We start from the raw sequence: 8,983 nt of genomic DNA, 5'->3' as shown, positions 1-8,983 counted from the left end.
ATGCGAATTTTAGCCTATGTTAATTTTTTAATGGGTAAATTTTCGCATATGTTAATTTTCGCATATGTGAATATTCGCGTATGCGAAAATAAAACGAGAACATTACGAATATTACGAATATTCGCGAATATTACGAATATTCGTACATATATTCGCGAATATTCGCGAATTCGAATATGGCCTATGCCGCTCAACACTATTGGTCAGCAGAACCTGTCAGTTATGAACCCAGTGAACTCTGGGTATCACATGACCCAAAGGTCCTTGAACCATAATACAATTAATTAAAGGCATGTGACCTCTAAGGTCCTATACAGAGGTATTCCTATATAACATATTAAATATATATTTATGTGTACATTAAATAACATTTACATGTGGCGACTATGGGTTAGGGAGAGCCCTATTGTCATGGAGGGACTCTGGCTGTGGGGACTCTAGACAAAGGGACAAGACCAGGTCCTGTTTCGGGACACCACAAATTTGTTTTCTCTTTCTCCCCACCTAAAAAAAACAGGTGTGATATCAAAATTATAGTCTAAAGTCCAACAAACATGATGAACCTCGGCTTATTACCCTCAAAACTGGTTGGTCGGGACCTGAATTGTTGGTCATGCCTTTCATCATGCCTCCTGGGTTAGTCATGTGGTACCACGGGTGGTGTAGGGAAATACCTTATCACTTCATGACGCTAGGGCACTGTTAGCCTATACACAGTCCGAGGTTGGACACAGCTTCTAGTGGGCCAGACACAGGGAGTAAAGGAACACACCGATGTCAGGTTATGGGCAACTGTCTTTACTGAGCAAGGTGCAGATGTTAATACACACAGACAGATTGGAGAGGATGCAGCGTAACCCCATTGGAGCCCTGTTGCCTTGCTGGGACTTGTAGTGCTTTCACCCAATAGATTGATACTGACTTGAGAAAGGATTGAAGATTGATCCAGGTAGCTAGGGTTCTGTCAAGGTTCTGTAGCCTTCTCCGCCAGGGCATGAACTTCCACTGTGCGGGAGATCCTTGCAGAATGACTGGATAAGATAGATTTGTTCTGGGCCTTCCCTTAGAGCTTCTCCACACACCTCACACCTTTACCACACTTTTGCTCAGACTTAGCACTAGGGCTAGACTGCGGTAACTCCTCCCCACACTACTCTATATGGCTAAGAATTTAGGAATTCCCATTGGACGGCAGGGTCACATGGGTTTACACATCTCCACTCTTAAAAACAAATATAAATAACATATATAGAAATAACATATAACATGATACCTATGAAATTATATTAAACTTTTGGTAAAGTTCTGGAACACAACAGAAGCAATAATCAGTCCCTCGGTGGGCCCAACACCTGTCCGCAGGTCTGTCTGAGGAAGTCCGAAGCCACAGGACCGCCTTTGGTGCTGGGACACCACAGCAATATGTGTTTGACTGCAGACAAAAAGGTTATGTTTTAAAGAATAGTGTTAGAAAAACTGTAGAATGTAATTGATCTAGGTGGATAAGGCTATAGATATACTGTTGAGTTCATGATTAAGACAAATATTTGTTGAAAAACATTATGTAGTAAATTTGAGTAGCCATATTAGTCCAATGATGCAGATGCAAACTAAAAAAAAATCAGTATCTTGTTATATCTTTTTTTATTGCACTAACAGAATTTTGTAGACAAGCTTTCGGGATCCTCCCTTTATAAAGTCCAAAGCAAATCTACGCTCACAAGTAGAAGACACAGGTTACATCTCACAAATATGCAGGGGTTAAGACAATAGATGTGGAGAATTCACACTAAGATGGGCCATAAATTGTCCTGCTATAGGAACATAATGGGATATTTATCAATACCTGTGAAGAGTAAAGGTTGCCCAGTTGCCCATAGCAACCAATCAGATTGCTTCTTTCACTTTTCAGGCCTTGTTAAAAATGAAAGAAGCTATTTGATTGGTTGCTATGGGCAACTGCACCACTCTTCCTTTACACTGGTTTTGATGATGGTTTAGACTAAATAGATAAGGATCAGAAAAGGGGGGAGGGAGGGAGGAGGGAGAAGGGGAGAGACTGTAATTAAGCAGGACAAAGTGAGATACAAAAGAGAATCCAGTACAGTAAAGGTTATAAGAAGTTTTGATAATGAGATAAAAAGCTCAAATCCACATTGAGTCCCCAGTTTTTGGAATCAATAAAACTGTATAATTTTAGCTTCAAATGTCTTTTTCTCTTGTGTGTTTTTGAAATTCCCTCTCAGTATCTTGATCGTAAGGTCATGTATGGAGTGGCCTGTTTGGGTAAAATGGTGTCCAACTGGGGAGCAGTAGTCATTTTCTTTATGGCGGTTGATGGAACGTCTGTTTAGATCCACCTTTCGTTGAGTTTCCGTCCGGTTTCACCAATGTAGCATCCCATGTCACACTTGGTGCATTGTAAAACATAGCAATACCTGATTGAAGATGATACGAAAGGTTTCTGTATGCTTCTTTTACTATTTTCCCAGGATACTTCTCACCTCTCAGTAGATTTAAAGGTATTTTTAAAGCTGCAAAATAAAATTTCAGGGTGTCACAGACAATGGTTTCATTAGCCTAATGAATGTTAAGCAAAGGACAGTGCCTGGCCGACATGCTTTATTGGTGTTCCTTTTTTCAGGGTAGGCACACATGAAATAACATGAAGTGAAGTATAAATCACATAGCTTACCTTGTGATGCATGACCAGCAGACCATAATTCTGTCTCTGGACATAAAAATCTTTCTTAACTGCAGTAAGCTAACAATCATGTTATAGAAGGTCATCGGGCAGTCCAGATTTGTGTATTCCACTCATCCCCACCCATATTCTTCAGGGTCTGTGTATAAAAAGAAAAGTGCTTCAGCAAAAGAGGAACAAGGCGACATTTCTTAGATGTGTTCACTAAATGCATGCCCAGGCTATAAGTCAAAAGAAATATTTGTTATCACTGGCAACATTTATGTTAAATAAAAAAAAAGAAAATAATCCACAATAAAATCTGTTTACAAAAAATGCTTGATGTTATATTTTTATTCCTAAAGAGCATTTTTGCTCGACCTGACAGGTTTGACTTAAAGTGTACAATATAAAAAAAAGTATGATTTGTCATAGACATATTTCCTCCTGGCTCTGTATCACGTGATCATCACAGTCTCATACTGTAAGTCTTTATGACCGTCCTGTTCACATTGACACCGAACAGGGAGAGAAGCTTGTGGCAACGTGTTCCTTTCCCCTTTTGTTCTACTGATTCATCAGAGTCTGAACACTGAGACCCCAACTGATAAAAGCTTTTGATATGTGTTTTTTTAATGACAGGTAAGCTTGGGGTTTAGTTTGTACTGCTGTCTTGTAAAGCAGTGGTAAGCTTTAAAGGACATCTGCAGCGCTGGTACTTAAAAAAAAAAAGTTTACCTCATCCAATAGCTCTTTGAAAGACCTTTCCAACCATGCCTCATTGGTCCAAATCAGTTCAGCCGTTCTCCGGTAAATGCCTCCTGAAGCAGTAATCAGCCATGGCATAGAGACTACATTTCCCATGACCACCTATGCCTGCTTCCTGTGAGCTGCTGCCCTCCCCCCCAAGGAAATTATAATAAAGTGATGCCCACAGCTCCTTACCTTGTGGTTATCCCCTCCTGTCCTTCCCCTCCCAGCTCATCACCCCCTCCCATTCTCTCCCTCCTATGTCATCACCCTCTCCCATCCTCACCGCATATTCTGCCCTGACCAATAGGGGAGCTTCGGCTGCAGCTGCGTGATCACAGCTCATACCAGCCTGTAGAACTGTCTTTTACGCTATGTTTTACGTTATTTGCATAACCTTTACGCAAATATCATAGCCACCGGGGATGTTATGGGGGTCGGTACATAGATTGCTCAGCCAGCCCTACGCAAGGAAGCATAAATGTCGGGCTGGCTGCGCAATCTACGTACCAACCCCCATAACATGCCCGGCTGCTACGTTATTTGCGTAAAGGTTACACAAATAACCTAAAACATAGCATAAAAGCCAATTCTACAGGCTGGTATAAGCTGTGAGCACGCAGTTGACATGATGCAGAGAAGGGGTCCTGTGTGTGCAGGCGCTCTCAACCTATACAGATAGGCTGCGGCCCTGAAACACCCCTACAGCCATTTAGGGCTGAGCGAATAACAAGCTGTTGAATAGTTATAAGGTAGGAGGAGAGGGACTGGAACGATGAGCGGCCAGGGGAGTGAGCGGATCACCCGGCGGCTCATGGGAAATCGTAACATAGCTTCGACCAAGATGGCGGCCCCATAAAGAATAGCAGGTCGACGCTATGAGCATAAGGGGAACAGGGAGGAACTTACGGGGGTGGCATATCGGTGAAACAGTGCAAATAAGGTAATTAAACTCAATTACTAAGTTGCAAAACTTCATATTTAATGACATTAGAGTGCTACTTTATTAGCGCTGCAGTTGTCCTTTAAGAGGTAAACATTTCCTGGCATCAGCATTTTAAAATCTCTTATATAAGAGCATCTTGCTGCGCACTGCTTACTTGAATGTAGCAGGTAATGGGGCTTGAAAAAACTTTTTTTTTTTGCTTAACAGAGATTCTTATTCCAGAGAATTACTACTAAGCTCTAGGGATAAATATATGGAATTATAAGCAAGTAAAATTACAAAAACAGAAAATGTGAATGTATCCTAAATATTTTACAGCAGAGTGGTTTGTGTTGACAGAAGCCTGTATATTCTAGGTGTTAAAGGGGTACTCCACCTGAAAACATTTAAATCAACTAGTGCCAAAAAGTTAAACAGATTTGTAAATTACTTCTATTAAAAAAATCTTAATCTTTCCAGTACTTATCAGCTTCTGTATACTACAGAGGAAGTTCTTTTCTTTATGAATTTCTTTTCTGCCTGACCACAGTGCTCTCTGCTGACACCTCTGTCCATATCAGGAACTGTCCAGAGCAGAAGAGGTTTACTATGGGGATTTGCTCCTACTCTGGACAGTTCCTAAAATGGACAGAGGTGTCAGCAGAGAGCACTGTGGTCAGACAGAAAGGAAATTCAAAAAGAAAAGAACTTCCTCTGTATTATACAGCAGCTGATAAATACTGGAAGGATTAAGATTTTTAAATATAAGTAATTTACAAATCTGTTTGACTTTTCTCGCACCAGTTGATTTAAAAAAAAAATAATGTTTTCCAGCGAAGTACCCTTTTAAGCTTATGTGTACAACTGTTCAGTTCAACTTACGATCTCAGTGTGTAAGTGGTTTCTACTGTGGTAACATACAGTTATTTAAGAGAAACACCTCCCTAGATAGGAGAAGGGGAAAAAAGCCATAAAGAGGAATTTGGTGCAAACTATGGTATGGTATGGATCATAGTAGATGAAAATATGTCAGTTCTAAAGATCACATGAACTGAGGGTTAGAGAAACCCTTTGGTAGAATTCACCCTATTACTCTGATGGTCTTTATTAAATATTTTTTCATATGAATTTTCACACAGTAGATCATGTACATCTGGAGTCTATCAGAGTCATATACCTAAAAAAAACTGTAAAAGTAAGTAACTTGATACCTTCTATTTTATTCATCCATTGCATAATTATATTTGGGTATTCTACACATGATTAGGAAAACCCCAATAACATAAATACTCATAAATAAGCCTGAATTTACTAAATTGGACATTGTACTTATGTATACTGCACAAAAGTAAAGAAACAGTAACAAACTTTCCCATGAAACAAAATGGGAATTGAAATACAATTAGCCCCATTTAGCTGCTTCTAGCTAAGAAGCCTGGGGATGTCTAGGAGGCAAGAGCAGAGCTTTCTTTATGAGTTCTTAATGTCAGTCTGGTTTCTGTTCTAACCCATTAAACAAAGAAGTTAAAATCTGAATGATAATACTTATGCAGGTATAGGAATGTACTAAAAAGAAAAGGATTGGTGCATCTCAAAATTAAAGGGGTATTCCAGGAAAAAAAACTTTTTTTATATATATATATAACCTGGCTCCAGAAAGTTAAACAGATTTGTAAATTACTTCTATTAAAAAATCTTAATCCTTTCAATAATTATCAGCTGCTGAAGATGAGTTGTTGTTTTCTGTCTGGCAACAGTGCTCTCTGCTGACATCTCTGCTTGTCTCAGGAACTGCACAGAGTAGAAGAGGTTTGCTATGGGGATTTGCTTCTAAACTGGGCGGTTCCCGAGACACGTATCATCAGAGAGCACTTAGACAGAAAAGAACAACTCAACTTCAGCAGCCCATAAGTACAGGAAGGATTAAGATTTTTTAATAGAAGTCATTTACAAATCTGTCTAACTTTCTGGAGCAAGTTGATATATATAAAAAAAAGTTTTTTCCTGGATAACCCCTTTAACTACTGTCCGAGTTGTAAGGGCAATCACTTTGGGTATAAGAGAGGATTCTAAAGTATTATACAAAAGTGGCCCAAACCTCAAGGAGAATAGAATAAGATGAATTTTTTGAATAAATATCTTTTTTCAAGACCATGCTTCAATTAAACAAATTTTTTATTTAGATAAAAAGTCATTTCAATTGTGTATATTCCTCATACAGGGCCCTTGTGGGAGGAAAAATTACTAGCGGATATAACAACAATAAAACAATATAAAAGATCCATATAAAACATAAAGTGTGTTGCAGGTTCAGCTACTGGACGTCCGGATGGTTAAACAGTCTAAATATGGTGAAGTGAGATTGGTTAAATGTCCATAAAAGTTATTGCAATATTATTTGGATATTACCCGTTCCTGAATTTAGTCTTGTGCTGTGATGGTGATGTCTGTACAGTACTCTCGCTGGTCGATGAGCGCTGGCGGGTGCTGAGTGCGGCTGGTCCAGACTGCGCTGGACCCAGTAAAATGCCACACAGTAGCTGGCCTCGTGGCAGCGGTGTCTGATGTCAGCCAGGAAGGTGTTAGCAGCTAGTGGATCACAGGAGATGGATCACAGGATCACTGTTAGCAGCAGATCAGCACGGAGGATCTCACGGCAAGTGGATCTTCAAGTAGGTGGATTGCAAGGACGGTGAATGATGATAATATTAAAATTGCAGCTTCTGAGCTCACAGTAGCTGGCACACACTGTGAGCTAGCATCATATTCAAAGTGATGGTAAGCTAAACGCATTTCAGGGTACTTAGGCAAATCACTCTCGACCCCTTCCTCAGTAGCGGTAAAGAAGGGGTCGAGAGTGATTTGCCTAAGTACCCTGAAACGTGTTTAGCTTACCATCACTTTGAATATACTGCTAGCTCACAGTGTGTGCCAGCTACTGTGAGCCCGGAATCTGCAATTTTAATATTATCATCATTATCAAACTACAGAGATATTCTGAATAAAACCTGATCTTAAGTGCTCTGAACCTCAGACTGGGCTGCAGGTTCACCGCTCAACATGACAATGACCCTAATCACACAGCCAACAACACAGAAGTGACTTAGTGACAACTCTGTGAATGTCCTTGAGTGGCCCAGCCAAATGCCCTGACTTAAACCCTATCAATGGCTCCTGAAAATTGTTTCCACCAATGGTCCCCATCCAACCTGACAGAGCTTGAAAGAATCTGCAGATTCAGCAGACATTAGTTGACTTGCTCCTTGGTAATGGTGGATTTTTGATTGTTAGATGTTTTTAATTCCTTTCATTGCCGGGGTAAAACTAAATAATCTGCCTAGCGAGCCAAATGGCTTTATATTCTCCCCCCCCCCCCCCCCATAACTTCATTATTAGCTTACTGAATCGTATCTTGTCTAACAGAGACATTATACCTCACCTTATTTTACTGTATTTTTTGTGATCATGGGTCCATGTTTCACATGAGTCACCGCCAGGTGCTTCGATACTATGTACTTCTGACCTGTCATACATACTGTACCGTATACTCCAATTACATGTAATTGTATGGGCTTTAATGAGACTGCTCCATTGTTTGTATTTTTTTTATACAAAAAGATAAAAAAAAGAAAGAATCTGCAGAGAAGAATGATGAAATCTAGGTGTTGAAACCTTGTGGTATCATATTCATGACTATTGAAGGCTGCAACTCTGCCAAAGGTGCTTCAACTAAGTACTGAGTAAAGGGTGTAAATACTTATGTCAATGCAATATTTTAGTTTTTACTTTTCCATAAATTAGCAAATATTTCTAACATTCTGTTGTCACTTTGTCATTATGGGATATTGAGTGTAGAATGATGGAGGGAAATTAGAATTTTGTTTATTTTGGCACAAGGGTGCAATATAACAAAATGTGAAAAAAGTTAAAGGGTCCAAATGCACTGCACATAGGTATCCAATTTTGAAAGGTTGCCAACACATACATGTAACATTTTGTACAATAGTAATGTGAACCCAGCCTTTTCTAGAGCAGCAAAGAAAACAACAGCAATCATGAGGAACAAGGTATATCAAGATTCATATAAGTAGAGATACAGAAAACTGTGAATATAACACCATAGCACTTGATGTCCTACTATACTTGAAACACTCAAATCAAAAAAGCCCACCGGTAGCACAAGGACCAATAGTAAGTAAAAAATAGAAATTATAAAGAAAAGAAAAATGTAAAAGAAGGGTTGAACAACAAGGGTTGCTGGCACAAGTGATAAAGAGGTCTAAGAAGAGATCAAAGGTTGACGTTTCATTAAATAGGTCTGTATAAAGAAGAGGCTAAACAAGGCAGACCCTCCAAATTACCATATAGGCTTCTAATCTTGAGTTCTGCCACCTATTCCTTTCTATGCTGCAAATGGAGAATTTTCTTAAAATGGGGATAAGTCTAGAAACAACTGTCCTGGCAGCCATGAGAAAAAAGAAAACTATGAAAGCCAGTCTTTTAATTAGTTTTGTGCTTGAGACCTAAACTTTTTTTTTTTTTTTTAAACATTCTTTTGCAAAACAACTTAGGGAACTGCTTAGGGTTCATTGTCTTGCTGCATGACCCACATGCTCTTGAAATTC

General features: G+C 39.4%; 1 long non-coding RNA gene across 1 annotated transcript; it reads right to left on the bottom strand.

Annotated features, from left to right (window-relative positions):
- Positions 1-793: 793 nt before the first annotated feature.
- LOC130368769 (uncharacterized) lies at positions 794-3,544 on the bottom strand. Its single transcript, XR_008892565.1, has 3 exons — positions 3,422-3,544; positions 2,696-2,843; positions 794-2,534 (listed from the first exon to the last, which is right to left on the bottom strand). It is a non-coding gene; the product is annotated as an uncharacterized LOC130368769 (long non-coding RNA).
- Positions 3,545-8,983: the final 5,439 nt, after the last annotated feature.

The sequence above is a fragment of the Hyla sarda genome, chromosome 4 (assembly GCF_029499605.1).
Source record: "Hyla sarda isolate aHylSar1 chromosome 4, aHylSar1.hap1, whole genome shotgun sequence".
Lineage (NCBI taxonomy): Eukaryota > Metazoa > Chordata > Amphibia > Anura > Hylidae > Hyla > Hyla sarda.
Note: the sequence above shows the minus strand (reverse complement) of the source record. Positions and strands in the feature narration are given on the sequence as shown.